We start from the raw sequence: 19,068 nt of genomic DNA on the forward strand, positions 1-19,068 counted from the left end.
TTCAGACACAATTTGTGCCCCTACAGTCCATTTGAAAATTTAGGCCTCGAGCCATGAATAGTCAAATGAAATTGAAAATTTTAGAAATCCATATAGTTGAACTATATAAAATCATTAAAAAAAATTCAAAACATCAAAATCTGAATCTCTACATTAAATACTTTTGTGAATTTTATTTTTCATTATTCAATTTTTACTCCCCTCTACCACTTATCAATTCTCCATTAGCCATCTTACCCAGGCAGGCCCCAATCCATCTACATGACATTTGAATATTTGAAATTATCCCCTTCCATGATGTTATGACAAGCTCCACATTTTTTTTTGTGACATCGTAAATCTTCAAACTATGCCCTTCCAACCATACGACAACTTATTTCATAATATCATGTTATCCTTAATATTATTTGAAATTTCAGCTTTCCTAATCATAGACCAAGGAGGGGGCATCGTAACATCTTACACATATATTATTTTCCTTCCAATGTCATGATTATTCAATTTTTTAGTATCTTAAAACTTATATTTCACATCCCTGATATCCTAACCACATCATAATATCTTACCTCTCCTTATCATGCTTCACAATCTTACAATATAGTTGTAACATCATAGAGCCTTATGTTGGCTCTCCCAATCTCACAATTTGGTCTTTATTGACACTTGGTATGTCAAAATATTTGTTGACTTCACATGCTAGCTGGCCGGATGGGCTCCTTCATAGATTTGTTGTGCTAGTCTTGAACCAATGTGTCTTTGAAGACACTTGACTATCACATGATCAAGTATAAAAAGATGCCTTTCGTCCCTGTCACTAAACATGTGGGATCATGCCCTCTGTAGCTATAGCTTTATCCTTGTGATAGGATGTAGATGCCTCCTACATTCATAGCAATGAAAAATCATGGAAATGAATGCCCATTATCTTTCTCTACATGGGGAACTCTGCTCTTGGGCATCATCTAACCTACTCACTTATCAAGCTAGCCACAGTCAATAAAAAAGCTTTGTCCACTACCCCTGATCGATCAAACATCTCGGGTGGAGTCTGCTCACCCCCTCTATTGGAACATTACCATTCCCTCCATGCATACTCAAGGAGACTAGCTAAACAAATCAATAGGTTGTTCTTCTACATTCTTAGGGACTACAAAATACAAAAAGAACATGTAAGCAGATCAGAAAGAAGGTCTTTATCATGGAGCTCCAAACTTCTATGGTACAACAATCTTTACTACTACCATGGTAATCTTCCACTACTGCTGAAAGCTCCTCCCTCTTTGCGTGGATTGTGGCATCTTTTCCTTGCATGTCTTCCCCTACCATGAATGATTCCTCTTCCTACCATGCATGTGGATGCCCACTTTCTTTCCTATGCCATCCTTGCATACTTATTAATTTCCTCCAATATGTGGAGCTTCCTACTAGTTGCTTTTTTTGTCGATCTACACATTCTCTTGTTTCAAAAGGGGCCCATTCTCCTTAAACATGGGCAGATATTTGCAAGTTTTTCTTGGATACTCTTTCATCTTGCAATTTCCCCTTGTATTTAGTGGTCCCCATTCATGGATTGCGGCTTCGATTCATTCTTTCATCTCAACACATGGACTCATGATTTTGCCTGGCACAAACATCCTTACTTTGGGAGCCATTCATCACCCTATTTACATATTTTTCCAATGAAGAAAAGGTTCCAAAGAACTCACATATTGTGTATAGGTCAATGCATTTGTAAATATCTCAAAATCAATGTCTGGTAATTAAGCTTCCATTTAGTTGATCTTGAAATTCCCATGCAAGTAGATACCTTTCACCATCAAGCATGAGAAACTTGCAAAATACTATAAAGAGTGGGTCCTTTAAAATATCCATGCAGAGTGGTTATCCGAGTGATAATATTAACTTCTATATCATTCAAGAACACTTGAATCTACTTTCTTTACCATTAATATGCATGATCCCAAATGCCCATTTAAAATCAAATGATGATGTGGGTTATTGAACTTCAATAAACCAACCATATTCAAGTTATACCCATTTTGGAAACTACATCCTTCTTTACATCATTAGTACACCCCTTCTACAAATGCTCAAAATGCCTTCATATACACCTTGGCTTATCAATTTGATGAAATTAGTCAAGCCCTAGAGTGGGTCTAGCTAAGAAAATTTCATTTCTAAACAACTGACCTTGCACAATGATCCAATGATCATCTCAAACTATCTAGAATTGATTTTGAGCATTAATTTGATCATTAAAACTTATTTCACACCTTATCTACAAGCTATGGTTCTCTGCTAATAGGTCTTGTTGGCTAGCTTTAAAAACTAACCCAAACAGATAACTGGGCTCTAAAAGCTAATATGCTGATAGACTATTATGTATTATTGCACCTTACCAGATCTTGTCACATGATGATCATTCAATCAAAATATTTTGACATTCAAATTTTCTCAGTTTAAAATGCCTATAAATAAACTTGTCAGAAAACCATAAAATGTAGTTGGTTTGAGCTTCAAAAATAGGGCTAATGGATACTTGAAGGTATAAAAACTAGGGAAACAATTCATTTCCATGAGGAGCATATTCTATGATTTGGGGTCATGACAAATCATAGGGCACATTTGGTGAGCATGCAAAGTGGGCTACTTAGAATTGCAGAACAAGGAACATCAGTAGAAAAGTGTTTTTTGCAAATGGAATGGCCATGGGAAAGTGTGTAAACTGATTTGTCATGGTTCATAGATTAGCACACTTGAAGTATTTTTGGAATAGAATGCAGGGGTGCAAACCATTTGATCTAGGAAGTCATGGATTTAAAGTTATCATCACATCACAAATAGGGCTCCTGACCATTGCATTTCATGACACTAGTAAAAGGTTATAAATTGCATTCAGAATCATGCTTGAAAACTAATCAAATGGATTTTTATAGCAATTCTTTGACCCCTAGAATATGATGTAAAAGGAATTTCATTATTTGGGTGAACTAGTCAAAATTTATAACTTGTCAAACAAGGCTACTTAGAATTATGAACAATATGCAAATTTACAATAGAGGCAACTAACCAACTTTGAGACATTCAAAACCTAGTCAAAACACATCAAAATGACTTGAAACTTGGAACATGAATTCTTTGATGTACATATTAAACATCCCCAAAGTGGTAGGTCATGAATCTTAATCGGGTACCAAATATTCAAATGCAAACATGGCCAATGTACACTATTTGACACTTATGCAGAATTGTGAAATATGACACTAGCTCAAAATGGGATTTCACTGAATCAATTGGGATGACATATGCAAGAAGAGCATTCATAGGAGCTAGATTTGAAAAATTCTTCAACTTGTGACTCAAAATGAGTAAGCAATTTTGAGTGCCATCAAGTTCCAGCCAACTATAAGTAAAGATCCATATCGGCATTTAAGATGAAAAGGGATCACCAAGTTATTATAGAAAACTCAAGACCTTACCGAGCTAGGTCAAGTTGCAAGACCCTGTTGAGGAAGGTTGGGATACACTAATATATTGTGTGGACACTAAGCTATGCTATGAATAACTATACCAAGCATTAAGGTTGAACCGAGTGGAAGATAGTTTTTAACTAAATGAGTGATCATACCAAGCATTTATGGCAATTGAAAATTGAAAATTTGTTAAAAGGAAGGAAATCAAATTCATTTATCACCATGAATTTTTGAAGAGCTATTTGCAAATAGTGATTCTATACTTCCAAGTGATCTGTGTATTTTTCATTGAATATTTTTGTGTTTTCATAAACCTTACCAAGCATGGCATCTTCTACCAACAAAAATAGGAAAGGATCCAAGATGCTAGTTAGGAAAGTTAGTTGGAAGGCACCAGACTTCAAGATAAGTCCAAAAATTGCAGAAGCACTTGATCCAACTAGAGGTCAATTATAGATTCCACCAAAGGTACTACTTGTTAAAGATATTCATTCACATTTTTCATTGTTTGATACAAGAAATTGGAACCCTAGAGATGGATGATACTCTAAGAAAGTTATGTGTGAATGGTGCATTGAAACCTAAGCATCAACATTTGGAGACCAAGGGTTTAACACACATTCCACATATGTCTTGAAACTTTTAGATAAAATGGATAAGGTTTATTCTTAGCCATGTACATAGTGGGTAGCTATGGTTGAAGCAGCCTATTCAAATAACAAAGAAAATGATTGATCAAATCATAGGGCTCCTAATGTTGAAAAAAGAAAATACTACCAAAACCCTAAGTCAGGTGGAACTAGAAAGAAAATCTCTTGCCAAGTGGGATGGAAAAGGTATGAAGATCAACAGTGTGACTAACATGGAGCTGAAATTTGGAGTTCACATGATAGCTCAAAAGATCTATAGCTCTAGTTGTCTCAATATTGTGTCATGTGAGGTAGCTGATCTAGTTCTTAAGGTAGTGAAGAACAACATGTCCTTTGACCTTTCTGAGCTAATGCTAAATCAATTTAACAAGAACATGGCGAGCATTGGAACTTCAAAAAAAAATCTGTATTAGTTTGGTTCACTCTTGACTTGTTTATTCTTCTTTGTGCAAAATTTTTTCCTTCAAAAGATTCATTCATATGTAGAAAAGATGTACTAGTACTATATCAAATTAATGAATATATAGAGTAGATGGATGAGAACTTTGTTAATATCATGGACAATTACTTTGATTCATTCAAGGAAAAGATGAACAACATATATAGAATTCCAAAGAAACTTGTAGAAGATTACAAGGATGATGTTTGTTGTTGGAAATATAGATGAAGTAACTGAGAGGGGAGGGGTAAACCAGTTACCACAAAAATCAATTTCAAAATAAAACCCTTAGATGTCTTTACATACTGTTGATACTCAGTAAACAGTGCAGGAATACTATAACTTGATAGATTAATTAATTACTGTTTATCTAGCATTCATAGTCATTAATATGCTTACAAAGATTAAAATAAATGAACACAAGAGACACCATATTTAACATGGAAACCCAATATGGGAAAAACCACCAAGTAACTAGTCACCAATTTTCACTCTTCTGAAGTGAGGCTTGTTAGGATCCAACCTTGTTAAAGGTTACAAAACACACTGTTAGGTGTGACCTTGTTAGAGGATTTAATCACCCTGCTAGGAGTGGCCTGATTAGAGGTCTTGAGAACAATTCAATTGAGCTCCCACCTTGTTAGAGGATTTACAAAATGGTTGTTAAACCAACTCTGTTAAGAGATTTGAAGTCACTGCTACAATGGTTAGAAAGCAACAATGAATTGACCTGAATGATATGCAACTTATCTTTTTCCAAGTACAAATCTCTATTCTGCTTTACTGGATCCTTGCTGATCAAATACAACTTTTCATCTCCTCCAGGATATCTAATCCTTCATCAGAATTTTCTCAATTCGCTTATTCCATCCTTATCCATATATTCCGATTCTCACCTACACACTAATTTACAACTTGAACATCTATATATATACCTTTCAGATTATCAAGTTAGCTTAAATATAGGTTCCAATAACAAAAAAAATATTACATCAGTCGGCCACATGAAGCAATTAAACTTAATATCAAAACAGTAAAATCCTTTGTTGGCCGACCAAGCTTGGTAACCACTACTCCAGAATGGTTTTCTAGTGTTAACCAAGTGAAGCTCAGTAAACATTGCAAACCTTGAAAAAATCCTTTGGAGACCGAGTGAACTCAATTAGCACTGATCTTCCTTTGCTGACCTTTGGAGCTCGGTAAAAGCTAACTCTTCACCACTTTTCCTTTGATAACTGAGTGAGCTCGGTAAACATTAGCTTTTCTTGGTTAACCTTGGGAGCTCAGTAGAAGCTGTAAATTGCTTTGCTGATCATCTGAGCTCGGTAGACTCTATTTGATGACTGATATGACATTTGTGTAACATCAAGGACAATACATAATTAACAATTGTATGCAATAGTTTATTTTATGGTGGACTATGACAAAGTATACATTCAAGTAGTCAAACCTAGAGTGGTGTGGGTTAATCCTCTAAGCTATGAGGTTAACATTGATGACACCAAGGATATCATGGAGGCACTTTTGAATGAACCTGTGGATCTCAAGGCCATATATTTTGGTACTTTTGATGAAGCCACAGCTAGAATAGAACTAGAAATTAAGCTTCCTCAAGCAGTCAATAAAGGAAAGAAGAGGATATCAAAGCTAAGACAAACAAGTTATACTCTCTTATTGACATAAGGAAAAGGAGATGATATGGAAGAAGATGATGCATAAGATGAAGTAGAAGAAATAAAGTCTAAAGAAGATTAGCCTATAAGGAAGAAGGGTAAGGTCATTATTACTCAACCCACCAAGTCATCTATTATAGTATTCACACGCAGAGCATCTAGATCAAGAAATAAATTGAAATTAGGTGTGTAAGATGCTAAGGAAATTATTTTCTACAAACCTCTACCTACATTTCAAGAAAAATTAATGGAAATTGATGCAAGAGCTGGAATGTCAAACTTTAAATCTCTCAGATATGAGACTAGGAATGCAGATGAGAAGAAACAAGTTAAAGACATGATCATTTCGAAACTAGGTAAATGGAAATACTCACTTGATCAACTTGCACAAAAAATTCCCAATGAACTTATGCATGAAATCAAGCCAAGATGGGAAAATGCTAAGAAAATTGTAAAAGATATATTTGAATAGACTCTAAGGCAATTCATGCCAAGTCTTAGTGACAAAGAGGTGAAATAATCCAAGAAAAAAAATGAAGAAAAATACACTCTGAAATTCAACACATGCATGATATTAGTAAATGACATTGGACATGTGGTGAAGACAACTACAACTGCATGGAAGAATATTTACAAACTTCACCAATTGGGTGATTTTTTTTCATTTTATTGACGTAGATGATGAAGATGACAAGGAAGAAAATGAAATAATGATGAAGATATAGAAATAGATGATGTAAATCTAGATGATGAGAAGCAAGAAGAAGAAGCTACAAAGGAGAATCTCCTTGAGATTCAGAGTATTAAGGAAACTGACTCAGAGAAGATTGTAGCAACAATGATGGCCTCATTTCCTCACTCTCTGAGAAAAGCTTTAATGCCATCAAGCTTAGAGAAATCTTCTATTGAGTTGGTTGTCGCAACCACTACAACACTATGCACTGAACCAATCTTTGCACCCATTCAATTGAGTACCATATTGATTGAAGTAATCAACACTTCATCTACCAAGCAACTAGTGCTTCCTCTATCATCAAATTTTTCTACACAAAAAATAGGTATTTCTACTATCAGTGCAATATCTACCTTTTTTGCTAGCCCTTATGTTTCTACTATTGTTACAATTCCAAGTATGAAAATAGTAAGTACAAAGATAGTTGAGAGGAAGCCTCAACTGAGTACTAAAGTTTCAAGAAAAGATAAGGGTAAAGAAGAAGACACTGATCTTGATGAGGATATAGTTATCCCAAATTAGGATATTTCTACTCTGAATCTTGATCAAATGAACATCAAAGCTGAATTATTGCAAAATAAAACTAAGCAGCAGAAGCTTAGAGAAGAGAAAAGAAGAGAAAATCAAGTGCTTGAAGATGTAAAGAACATACTTGTAGATGCACTAAGCATTGAGGTTGATAGTAATCAACCTATTTTGGTTTAGTTAGTAGAATTTATCCAAAAATTTAGTGAAGATCTAAATGGACAAGAAAAGTTTCTAGAGAGAGCAGAGAGAAAATTTGAGAACAAAGTATTGGAGCAAGTGGCACTAAAAATTGCAATAAATCAAGTAGAACTATCTACTATTCTCAGCTCATTAGAAACCTCTACAAATAATGTTACATCATTATTCAACAAGTTGTGTGATACATCTATCTTCAGCTAAGGAATCATAGATAAACTATATAAGATAGATGAAGACTTAAAGGCAAGTGCACACCAGTTGTCACTTGACCCAAGATATAGTTCTTCTCACTATTCAAAGATCAAGTTTTTGACTAATTTTCAAGCAAAATTATTAGGGGAAGAAGCTAGGATTAGGGCCACACTTGTAGACATCCAAGGCATGATTCTTTCAATCATGGATGCATTGTAGAAACACATTGCACATGCCAAAATTCTCATCCATGACAATAATTTCTCCATAGCTGATCATGTGATGGAGTTATTAGAAGAAGTGCAAATTGCACTTTATGCAAGAAAGGTGTTATAGGAAAATTGGGACAAGACAACAACACCAATTTTGAAGGTACTTTCTGACTTCTTGTCACATTTGGCATTACCATGTAGCATACACCTTTGGCATTTATGTGAAAAAGGGGAGAAGATGTGATATATAAAGATGAGAAAATGAGATAAGATATGATATAAAAGAGGGAGAAGATAAGATAGGAGATATATGTATACAGTGAGAAAATTATAATATGTGTATGAGAGAGCAACATAATATTATACATATACATGTATAGCTAATCAAAAAACATTCCTTACAATTTTTTTTTTGGAAAATCTCAAAAAAGAGTATGTTACTAAGTTGACGACATCGGATGGAGACTAAAGAATGTTTTAGACTTTAAATTTTGAGAATTTAGTTTTGTTTGATAAGTGTTTTTGTCACTAATGCCAAAGGGGGAGATTTTTGACATTATGGTCAAGTTTTTTAATTAGTGACTCACACTTAATCGAATGGTTAGTAACTACCAAGCTTATCTTGTAGTTTATAGTTGCTACTAAGTTCTAGAATTAGTATTCAGTTCATACCGAGTAGTATCTACTAAGTTAATAAGTAACAATGCAAACTAGGCTTCATAGTATTAACTGAGTTGCATAGTATCAATGGTGGTATCTAGTGTCTACTGAGTTCACAGTATAAATGATGTTAATCTAGTGTTGATTGAGCTAGGAAGTGTCAACCAAGTGATTTAGTTTATACTAAGCTTGTAGTGTTAATGTTGACCAAGCCATGTAGTGTCAATCAAGTGATTCAGTTTATATGTTGAGTTTCACAGCATTCACCAAGTCACTAGTGTTGGCCAAGTTCAAACTACTTGGAAGTGATTAGTATGAACCAAGCTTCTACATCTACCAAGAGCACGATGATGCTAAGTATTGGCAATTTTTTTCGAGTATTAGAACCTCACCATGTTTTCCTTTAGAGCCTAAGTGCTAGTAATTGAGCCAACTTTGTGTATTTTGGTGAAACTTGTATTGTAGCCAACTTTGATGAATTGTAGTTTGGATTGATATATAAGTAATGTATTATATCACATCCAAAAATAATAATGTGAATAAAATAAATCATATGACTAGGAGTGTGAATTAAGAAGGCTACAAGAAATATAAGGAGCAACAAAGATTTATCTATCACATCAAGGTGACCATTACACTTCAAAAGAATCTCAACCAGAAAATCATAGTTGTAGATTAGAGATCAGCCACTGGTTCATCCTAGCAAGTGTATTAGTTAAATCCTTTCACAAGATAGACTTAATGCTCTTTTGAAAATCTATTTATCAAGTGTGTATTTCATTATATGTTTGTAAATCCTTTAACAAGGTGGACCTAGTATTTCTTATTGCTCCTAATCTAGTAGATCGTCAAAAGTGATTAATTATAAGCCTTAACTAGCCAACATTATACTACAGTACTAAAGCTTGTGGGTATCATCCCCACAGTAGTGTTACTCTCTATTTGGAAGGTTTCTAGGTCACCATATCTTGTGTCAAACTATTATGAATATTTTAATGCTTTTATTCTTTCATGCATGCAATCACATAGAATATAAATGAAGGATTATTTGGTGTAATAAGATTAAGTTTTATTAGTTCTTGATTCACCCCTCCCCTCTTAGTAACCTAGCCTATCCTATATTTCCAACAAGATGACCAGTCCCACTCCTCCATCTATCAAGAAACATATGACCTTGTCATTATGGTTGGGTCTATCGTTAGGAATATCTTGAGGGGAAATGGCAATATATTGTGATGTAGATAGGTTCCCAACCATGGCCTAGAATTGGGAAACATCATTGTTATCTGGGACTACTGAATCTTTGAGGGCTTGATCCAAGATCTTTTGATGTTAGGGTGATGTATGTGGTAGGTCCAAGATGGATATTTCTATAGGGGTCTTGCCAAGCTGGTGAAAAAATTTATAATTAGATGAAGTAGGAGCATTAAGTCCACTAGGGGGTATAGGTATAGTAGAGGTAGCAATTCTAGAAGGAGCTCCAAGTAGGGTGATCTTAGTACCATGCATAGTGATAGCACACCAAGGATCCTTATCTTTTAAGGTGAATGTGGATATGTGGAAGTCAGACTCATTGAAATAGTTGATTGTGTAGTCATATCCAATGTGCGTGTAGTTAGCCTATGAGTTAGAGTTTGAACTAGAGGCTTTCCCTTTGTCATGATTACCCAAAGGATCTTTAAAAATAGTATTATTAGAATTAGATACTAGTAGTGAAGGATCTATAGTAATTATACCATCACTGATGAGGTCTTGGATTTCATGTTTGAGCTAAAAACATGAGGTGGTCTTGTGTCCTCTAGTATGGCGATAATCACAATTTTTTTTGTCATCCCACCATTCAACTTTTGTTTATGGCTCATCCTTGATTAGGGGTAACTACAAGAAGTTATTACTTAGTATTTGTTGAAGTGAAGTATTGAAAGGTATCCCCAAGGGTGTGAATTTCATGTCTTTGGTTCTAGGATGTCTTTGAGGTCTATCCTTGGTGGAATTCTCAATTTTCTATTGTTGAGGTGGTATTTGATTGGGAGTTTGTGAACTTTCAGGGTTTGCACCTTTTAAAGTTAGTTGGGGTTGTGTTGTATTGATTGTGTGTTCATCCATAATACCATCATTGGTTACATTCTTATTCTTGGAGAAATTTTTTTCCTAGTCATTAGATGAGTTGGTATTGGTATTTTCCTTTTTTTTAAAAGGATACCCTTATGGATGAGGGCATCTTCAATACTAGCCCCATTTTTTGTAACCTATAAATGGTACTTAGACTTTTGATCTTGAGTTTGTACATTAGGTCGGGGACCAATTTTTCAATGCATAGATTAAATTGTTCTTCAAAATGTTTAGAAAGCATTGGTAGACTAAGTTCCTCCAACATAATAAGAATTTCATGAATGGCTCTCCTGTCTTTTTTTTAGTTGAGAAAAACTCAGAAAGTGTCACCTTGTTTATAATGTTGAAAGAAAAGTGGGAGATGAATTTTTTTGCTAATTCTAACCAAGATTTGATATTACCAGTAAGTTTGGAGTACCATTCAAGTGTGGTCCCACCTAGAGAATGAGAGAGTAGTCTCATGAGGTAGGTGGGCTCATCACTAAGTTCAGTACAAGAGGCACAAAAATCTTTGATGTGATCAATGAGGTTTCTTTTTCCTTGATACTTTTCAAATCTTGGAGCCTCAAAATGTTTTGGGAATGGAGGCATATACAGACTTTTGTTAAAGGGATTAGGATGCAACTCCCTTTTTGTGTATAGAGCCTACTTCTTTGGGACTCCTAATGCCTTGACTTGTTTGGATAGTTATTTGAATTGTTGTAGCAACTCTTAATTAGGGTTTTGAATGATAGTCCTATCTTTGAGTCTTTTGTGTCTATGAATAGATCATTTTCTATGGCAAGAATTATGTCCACTCTGTCCTGACATTTTTGTGTTTGAAGATTTATGTGATGTGTTGCTAAGTGGTGGAGGTATGTTAGTACCTTGAAGAAAAAAAGGTCATTGTTATGGTACTTTTTGGGGTACTTCTTGTGATACTTCTTGTGGTACTTGTTGTGGTATTGATTGTGACTATTGTACAATGGGTTCTTGTTGTATTACTTGTTGTGATTGTTGTTGTAGCATTTGATGTGGTTTTTGTTGAGATGCCTCTATTGGTTACATGTGAGACCACATATGTAACTATTGTTGTAGAGGTATATGTTGAGGTTTTCATAGTGTATGTTGTTATTGATAGGAAATTTGTTGCTCTAGTCATCTTAGGTTTTCCAACTATTGATTTAGTTGTTCTTGTTGTTTAGTTAACATGGCTTGTTATTTTTGGAATTGTTGCTAGTACATTATGTGTAATTCAAGAGGATTTACATTGAGTTGTGTGTTATGGATGTTGGATCCTTGAATTACTTGAGGTTATTGTTGTGGTTGATGTTGTTGTTGATATGTTGTATACATGTTAAGTAGATTTTGAGTTTGTTGTGCATTAGGGATGTTAAGTCCTTGCACTAATTGAGGTTGTTGTTTTTGTTGATGTTGTTGTTGATATGTTGTATGCATGTTATGTGGATTTTCAGTTAGTTGTGCATTAGGGATGTTAAGTCCTTGTACCACTGTAGATTTTTGTTATCTTGGAAGGTGGCTATGTCTCTTAGAGGTAAAAATCATTTTTGGGTCTTGATACCTTTGTGTGTTAGATGTTTTTCCTTGGGACATCATATTGACTTGGCAATGAGATGTATTCCTTTTGGGAATGGGTGAAATGTCAATGAGACTCTTCCTTTGTATGTAAATAGGGGTTTTATAGTGGATGTTTCACATGGTGTACTCATAAGAGACTCCAAAACATTTGATGTAATAACAATTAGTAAAGTTAGGAGCAAGGGTGCGCTTTGTTGATTTTCCTACAAAGGAGGTATATTTAGCATCCCTAGAGTGCAAGTCCCTTTAGGAACACCTTATAGTTGCATTATTTTATTGAGGTCAATTTGTAACATCCTTTTGGGACATTTAGGAAGAGTCTTATTTCCATTTATTGATGGAGGTTCGTCAAAAAAGGGATTGATGTCAATGTGTTCAAAAGTGCTTTGGAGGATTTCAATGGTTGATTCTTGGTGAGACCTCATAGGTGTTATATGTATGTTCAAAAATTCCAAAGGTTGTTTTCCCTTTTCCAAGTCAAAATTAATCATGGGTTTTATGTTTTCAAGTGTTGGGTTATTTTGATGTTTGGACTTAGGTCCCTCCAAGTTTGGATTAAATTTGATAATTTCTTTGGCTGCCAAAAATTTGAAGTTTTTGTGAAAAGTCTTGTCATGGAAAGCCTTAGCCATTTATTCATTAGGAATTCCATAATCTATGTCAAAATCATCACTTAGGTGTAAAGTGCTTTGTATGTTTGAGGTGTTGAAGGTACTTGTGCTAGGTTTAGTGAATTCAAATGAGTAGTTTTCTTCATCCTCAAGAGTTGTAGGTACACTTCCACATCAAGGAGGTATAGAAATAAATATGGGTTCAAAATTGGGACTCCATTGAACCATTATATGTGTAGAAGTGTTTGAAGGGAATCTCATAGTAGGTGTGTTATTTAGGGTTGATTGTGTCATTCCTTTATAGTTATGCTCTTGCGGATCCATGCTTAAGGGGTCAATGAGTAAAGGTTGTGATGCTTCAATTTATTCCTTGTTAAACATGTGTTGGGGATTCTTTCTCTTATTTTTTCTTGGATGAGCTTTAGGTTGTTCTTTGGGTTGTGTTTGTACCTCAAAAAACAAGGGTTGAAACAATGCTTTTGGTATCTAAGTTGATTTTGTCCTTGTAAGTACTAGTATGATACCTAAGGATGCAGATGCAATGAAGGAAACCCTAAATGGACACTATGCCTCCCAAGTGCACTCCTAAACTACCATCTACACTTAGATAGTACCAAGTTTGACCTTGGTGCACTTGGGGCCCTGAATGTATGTAGTTGGTAAGTAGAAGGTGTGAAGTTGGTAAAAGGATGTGTTAGGGTGACCAATATGTAGAATGTGAATGATCCAAGTGTTTTTAGGTGTTTTCTAGGGTTTTAGGATGAAATTCAAGGTATGAAAATGAAAATTAGGGTTCTAGAACCTATAATTAAATCCCTAATTACCAAGTACATTATGAAACTACCAACTACCAACTATACACTTGAAGTGTGTAGTTGGTAAAACAAGAGTGCAATTGGTAAAATAGGGAAAAACTTGATAATCAAAAAGTGGGTATGCAAGATATGAGTATTTTTTGGATTTTTAGGTGTTTAGGAGTGTATACAACCTAAGGAAGTGCCCAATAGACTATGGTTTTGATATGAAAGGTGCAAATTTCCTAAGGAAAGAATGCAAATGCAAATTTGAATTATGTTTTGGATTTTGACAAAAGGGGATGAAAATGACTCTATGGTATGCAAAATGAAGATTAGGGTTGGACTTTAGACTTGGGAAGGATGTTTGAGGTTTATGTATGCAAGTGGGTTTATGCAAAGGAATATATGCTAAGGTTGATAATGACATTTAGGACATGCAACATGGGGATATGACATTAAGGGGACAAGGTGATTGATAGACATGTTAATGGGGCTTGATATTGGAATTGATGTTAGGGTTTTGAACAATGTAAGATGAAGGGGATATGCCACAAGGGTTAATCAAAATGATGTTTAGGAAGACTAGAAATGTGATGGTTCTATGAAAATGGTATATGCAAGGCTTTGAACTTGGGATAAAATCTTTGGAAAGTATTTTTTCTAAGAGTTTAACTTTGTGAAGATGGACTTTGGATTGTGACCAAAAAGAGATAAAAGAAAAAGTGTTCAAGTTGATAAAAATGAAAAGGTAAAATCCATCAAGATGTAGATAGAGTTTGACCAAAGAAAATGATAAAAATGAAAAAATTACTAGTCAAGATCTGTCATCCATTAACATTAGGAGATACTCTAGGACTCATAGTTTCTTCATATTTTTGACTAAGTTCAAAGGTTTTGAGTTCAAAATGAGGTTAAGGGTGATCAAAATGATGGATATGCTGATCAGATATGAAATATGAAAAGGTTCTACAATGCAAAATGATGATTGGTGTGAGAAATGATGTTTTCGGTCATGTGTAGAATGAGGGCATACAAAGGCTTTTGAATCCAGTTTTAGGATCCCAAAATGTAGTCTAGAGGCCCAAAATGGTCATGTAGGTAACCAAGTTCACTATGATAGCACCAAGTGCACTTCAACAACACCAACTAAGCCTATGGTGCACTTGGGGCTAGTTTGAGTGTAGTTGAGAGACTAGGTTGAATTGTTGGAAGCATGAATGCTAATGATATTCCTATGGGAGAGTATTGTAGAAACATGATTAGATCATTATCATGATGATATGTTACATTCATGATTGTGTTTGTCATTAATGTCAACATAGCATTTTTCTGTGGTATCTAATAGAAGCACAATAGAAAGATCAAGGTTGTATAGACAGATCATTGAGTACATTTAGTAGCAAGGTTAAAGGAAGATACTACTAAGTGTCTAGTATATGTAGCCAACCTCAAAAGTGTAAGATATTATGTCTAGAATAATTTATGAAAATTTATGTAAAGACTATTTTGAGGTAGAATTTATAGAGGCATGTTCTGGTAAAATTTTTATATCTCTTAGCAAAGTTGTTATTATGAGAAGACAAAGTTAAAGATGTGAAGAAAACATGTTGGTGATGACATGACTAAGTTTGTTCATCATAATGTTACATAGATGAAAAGATATTCAAGTTGCAAGGCAGAAGATTAATGTTATGGCTAAGTGTAACATGTTCTTAATGTGGTCCTATAATAATTAGTTGATAAGGTGTAACAACCACCTCAAGAAATTTATTTATGGATTCAATAGAAAGGAAGGACATTTTCCTTTATCATGAGTATGTAAGTGAAGTGGTCATAAGAAACACAAAGAGTGGAATGAAAAGTTGAGCAAAGTAGAGAGAAGGTGAAGGAAACTTTGTTGCTAAGGTTTTCTTGTGTGATCCAAAGTTGGATACTTGGATTTGAGGTTTGTGACCTGGTCTACAAGGTCTGATAGTAATTTTTCTAGTTAATAGGATAGAGGAAAGAAGTTAAATTATAGTACATACAATTATTCTACAAGAAATAGTTGAGAGATCAATTGGACAATGAGCTTGGTGATCTTGCCCCATAAGCTATTTAGACAATGGGTCCTTCTATCATCTATAACTTCTAACAGGGTTGGAATCTTCTAACAAGGATTCAAAGTCTTCTAACAAGGACTTACATGTACTAAGTATTGTAATAGACTCTTAATAGGGTTCATCCTCTAACAAGGAGTATTTATATTAGTACATCATCATGTGGGCATCATTCCCACTAGGGTTTTTCCTCTAATCATGGGTTTCCCCAGTTAACATATCTAGTGTAATTGTCTATGTGCATCTTGTTATGGTTGATGTTTATTTGGTTGAATGGATAAGATTGTTTAAGGTTGATAAATATTTTAATTATTGGATAACTAGTTCACCTCCCGCTAGTTATCTTAGTGGATTATTATTTCTAACAATTGGTATCAAAGGATTAGGTCCTTGAAGATAAAGTTTAACAACTTTGGGAGATCCATGGTGAACATGTTTAAGAAAGATAGTACTACATCTAATAGAACAAATTTTGAAACCTAAATGATGGAAATTTTTGTTTATTTGTCAGATTTGTGTAAAGAGTAGAGCATTGAGTTTTCAGATCCATAATCCTTTTGTTGTATACAAGAGAATAGAAGCATAAGAAAATATAGATCTAGATCCGAAGAAGACATAAAGATAAAGGAAGGTATTGATCTACCTATGAAGAGAGAATTAGAAGGTATGAAATTTTTTGTTTGTTGGACATATAAAGAATTTTGTCATTTTTTGACTAGATGTCCTAAGAGGGTAAGAAAAACTAGAAAGAGCTTAATTTATGATAAAGTTGAAGAATTTAGAGAAATTATGGAAAGATCCTTGAAAGACTGTGTTAATAAATCTAGATTGGTTAATGAAGAGAAAGTAATAGAAGAAATAGTTTTGGAGACTATTATGAAAAGTGCAAATGTGAAAGTTGATGAGAAATTCAGGATACAAGAAAGAATAGTTGATTACAATTCAAATGTTGATGTTGTTACTAAACCAACGAATGATGAAGTATTACTTGAGACTAAAAATGATTTGTAGAATGTAGGATAGCCAAGGAAGGAACAAAGCTCAAAACCTTCAATAGAGCTAAGAGGTGAGATAAAAACTCCTACTTTGGGTAAGAATATGACAAAGAATCATCTACCCAAGTAGATCATCAAAAGTAGAGAAAAAGGTATGAATATAAGAAGAAGACTCAATGAATAACTATATTTGATATCTCAATTTGAACCTAAGAATACATATGAAGAATGTAAAGATGACCATTGGAAGCAAGCTATGAAAGAGGAATTGGATCAGATAGTAAATAATGAGACATAGGAATTGGTCCCTAGATTAGTAGACAAGAATGTAATAGGAACTAAATGGGTATTTAGAAACAAGATGAATGAACAAGGTAAGTTTTAAGGAAAAAAGTAAGATTGGTATGTAAATGTTACTCACAATAAGAAGGAATAGACTATGATGAGACCTATGCTCTTGTAGCAAGAATAGAAGTAGTAAGGTTATTCTTAGCATATGCAACATATAAGAAATTCAAAGTATATTAGATGGATGTCAAGTCAAAGTATATTAGATAGATGAGAAGGACATAGTATGCAAACTAAAGAAAGAATTGTATGGCTTGAAGCAAGCACCTAGAACCTGGTATGCAAGGTTGGACAAGCATTTGACAAAGCTTGGATATAGCAAACGTATGACAAATAGTAATTGTCACCTAATTTAACCCCTGCCAAAATTTGAATTTTGAATACTTGACCCACCCAACGGCCACTTCCCATCTTTAATATTATTTTAATGCCTTGGAAATAAAAAATAAAATGATTAAACCTTATGATATTTCTTTCCACTGGCTTGCAACTTTCCCTACCGTTGGATCTTGTTAAGATCTACGGATGTCACATTCTTGCTATGAAAAGTTGCGAGGTTGTTTTCCATAGCGAGATAGCAACCATAAAAATTTTGCTGCAGTACTAAAAAATGAAGTCTAGTACTGATTTTGATAAGTCCTTGAAAGTCGCTATGTCATTGTCAAAAAATTTGTGTTTCTCACCATTAGCTACATAGCGCCCAAATGGAAAGTAATACTACAATAGTATTTTAGAGAAAGTGGGTCCCAGACAATGCTTTGTCAAATATTAGTTATAAAGTTTTGGCACACAATGGCAACTAGTGGGATACACATATACACCAGGAAAAGTGATGGCACCGAAGGTCGCTATCTCACTATCAAGAAACTTATTCTTCTCGTCGTTAGCGACATAGCACCCAACAGGTAAATAAACACATGGTGGGACCTCAAACGACATGGAACGGTGACTAAGATGAAAGTAAGGTTTTGGTTTATTGCCAGTAGTGCATATTGATGCCATTCATAAAGCATGTCAATGATCCCGATTGTCAGATCATCTCAGATCAACAGTTCTCGCTATCTAACTATGGAAAGCTGCAAGTTGTTTAGTCTATGTGACATAGTGAGTATGGGACCCACCACTTATTTAGAGTACTTTGTGCAATTTCTATACCTTTGATTTAGTCTCAGATCTATGATCATCACTATCTCGCTATGGTGAGTTGCATGAAGGTTATGAAAAATGACATAGCAACAAGGGACCCACCATATTTCTTTTAAGTAATGCATAAAATGTCTTCCACACGATCAATGTAGAATCAACGATGGTCGCTATCTCACTATGGCAAGGTACTCACTTTTTATGTGTAGTGAGATAGCAATTCAGTGACACATGTCCTTATAGGCCTAGGGAGATAACGTAGTAGTTGGCATTAATAGTTAGAGACTGGCAGTTGGGAGACTGTCATGGTCAGGGTTCTGAGGAGGTGGCGCAGTCAGTTATAAAGATGTGGTCAAACTCGGGAAGACCTTATGGGTGGAAAAATGAAATGAAATAATTGGCCCACATGACCCATTCTAGTTACATGACTTGTTTGACCTGCTGATTTTTGTTGATTGATGAGCCAAAAATGAAGGAGATCAAGTTTTGTTGCGCGATCTGATCCTTGTGATCAATACCAACCACTCTCGAATGAATGCTAAACTTAGTGAATGAAGGAGAACACTCCACCACCCTAGTTTATCCATCTACTTGGTCAAAATGGTTTAATGGAATCATTCCTATTAG

This window comes from Cupressus sempervirens, chromosome 3 (genome assembly GCF_028749045.1).
Source record: "Cupressus sempervirens isolate cs-2001-9-10 chromosome 3, ASM2874904v1, whole genome shotgun sequence".
In the NCBI taxonomy this organism is placed as follows: Eukaryota; Viridiplantae; Streptophyta; class Pinopsida; order Cupressales; family Cupressaceae; genus Cupressus; species Cupressus sempervirens.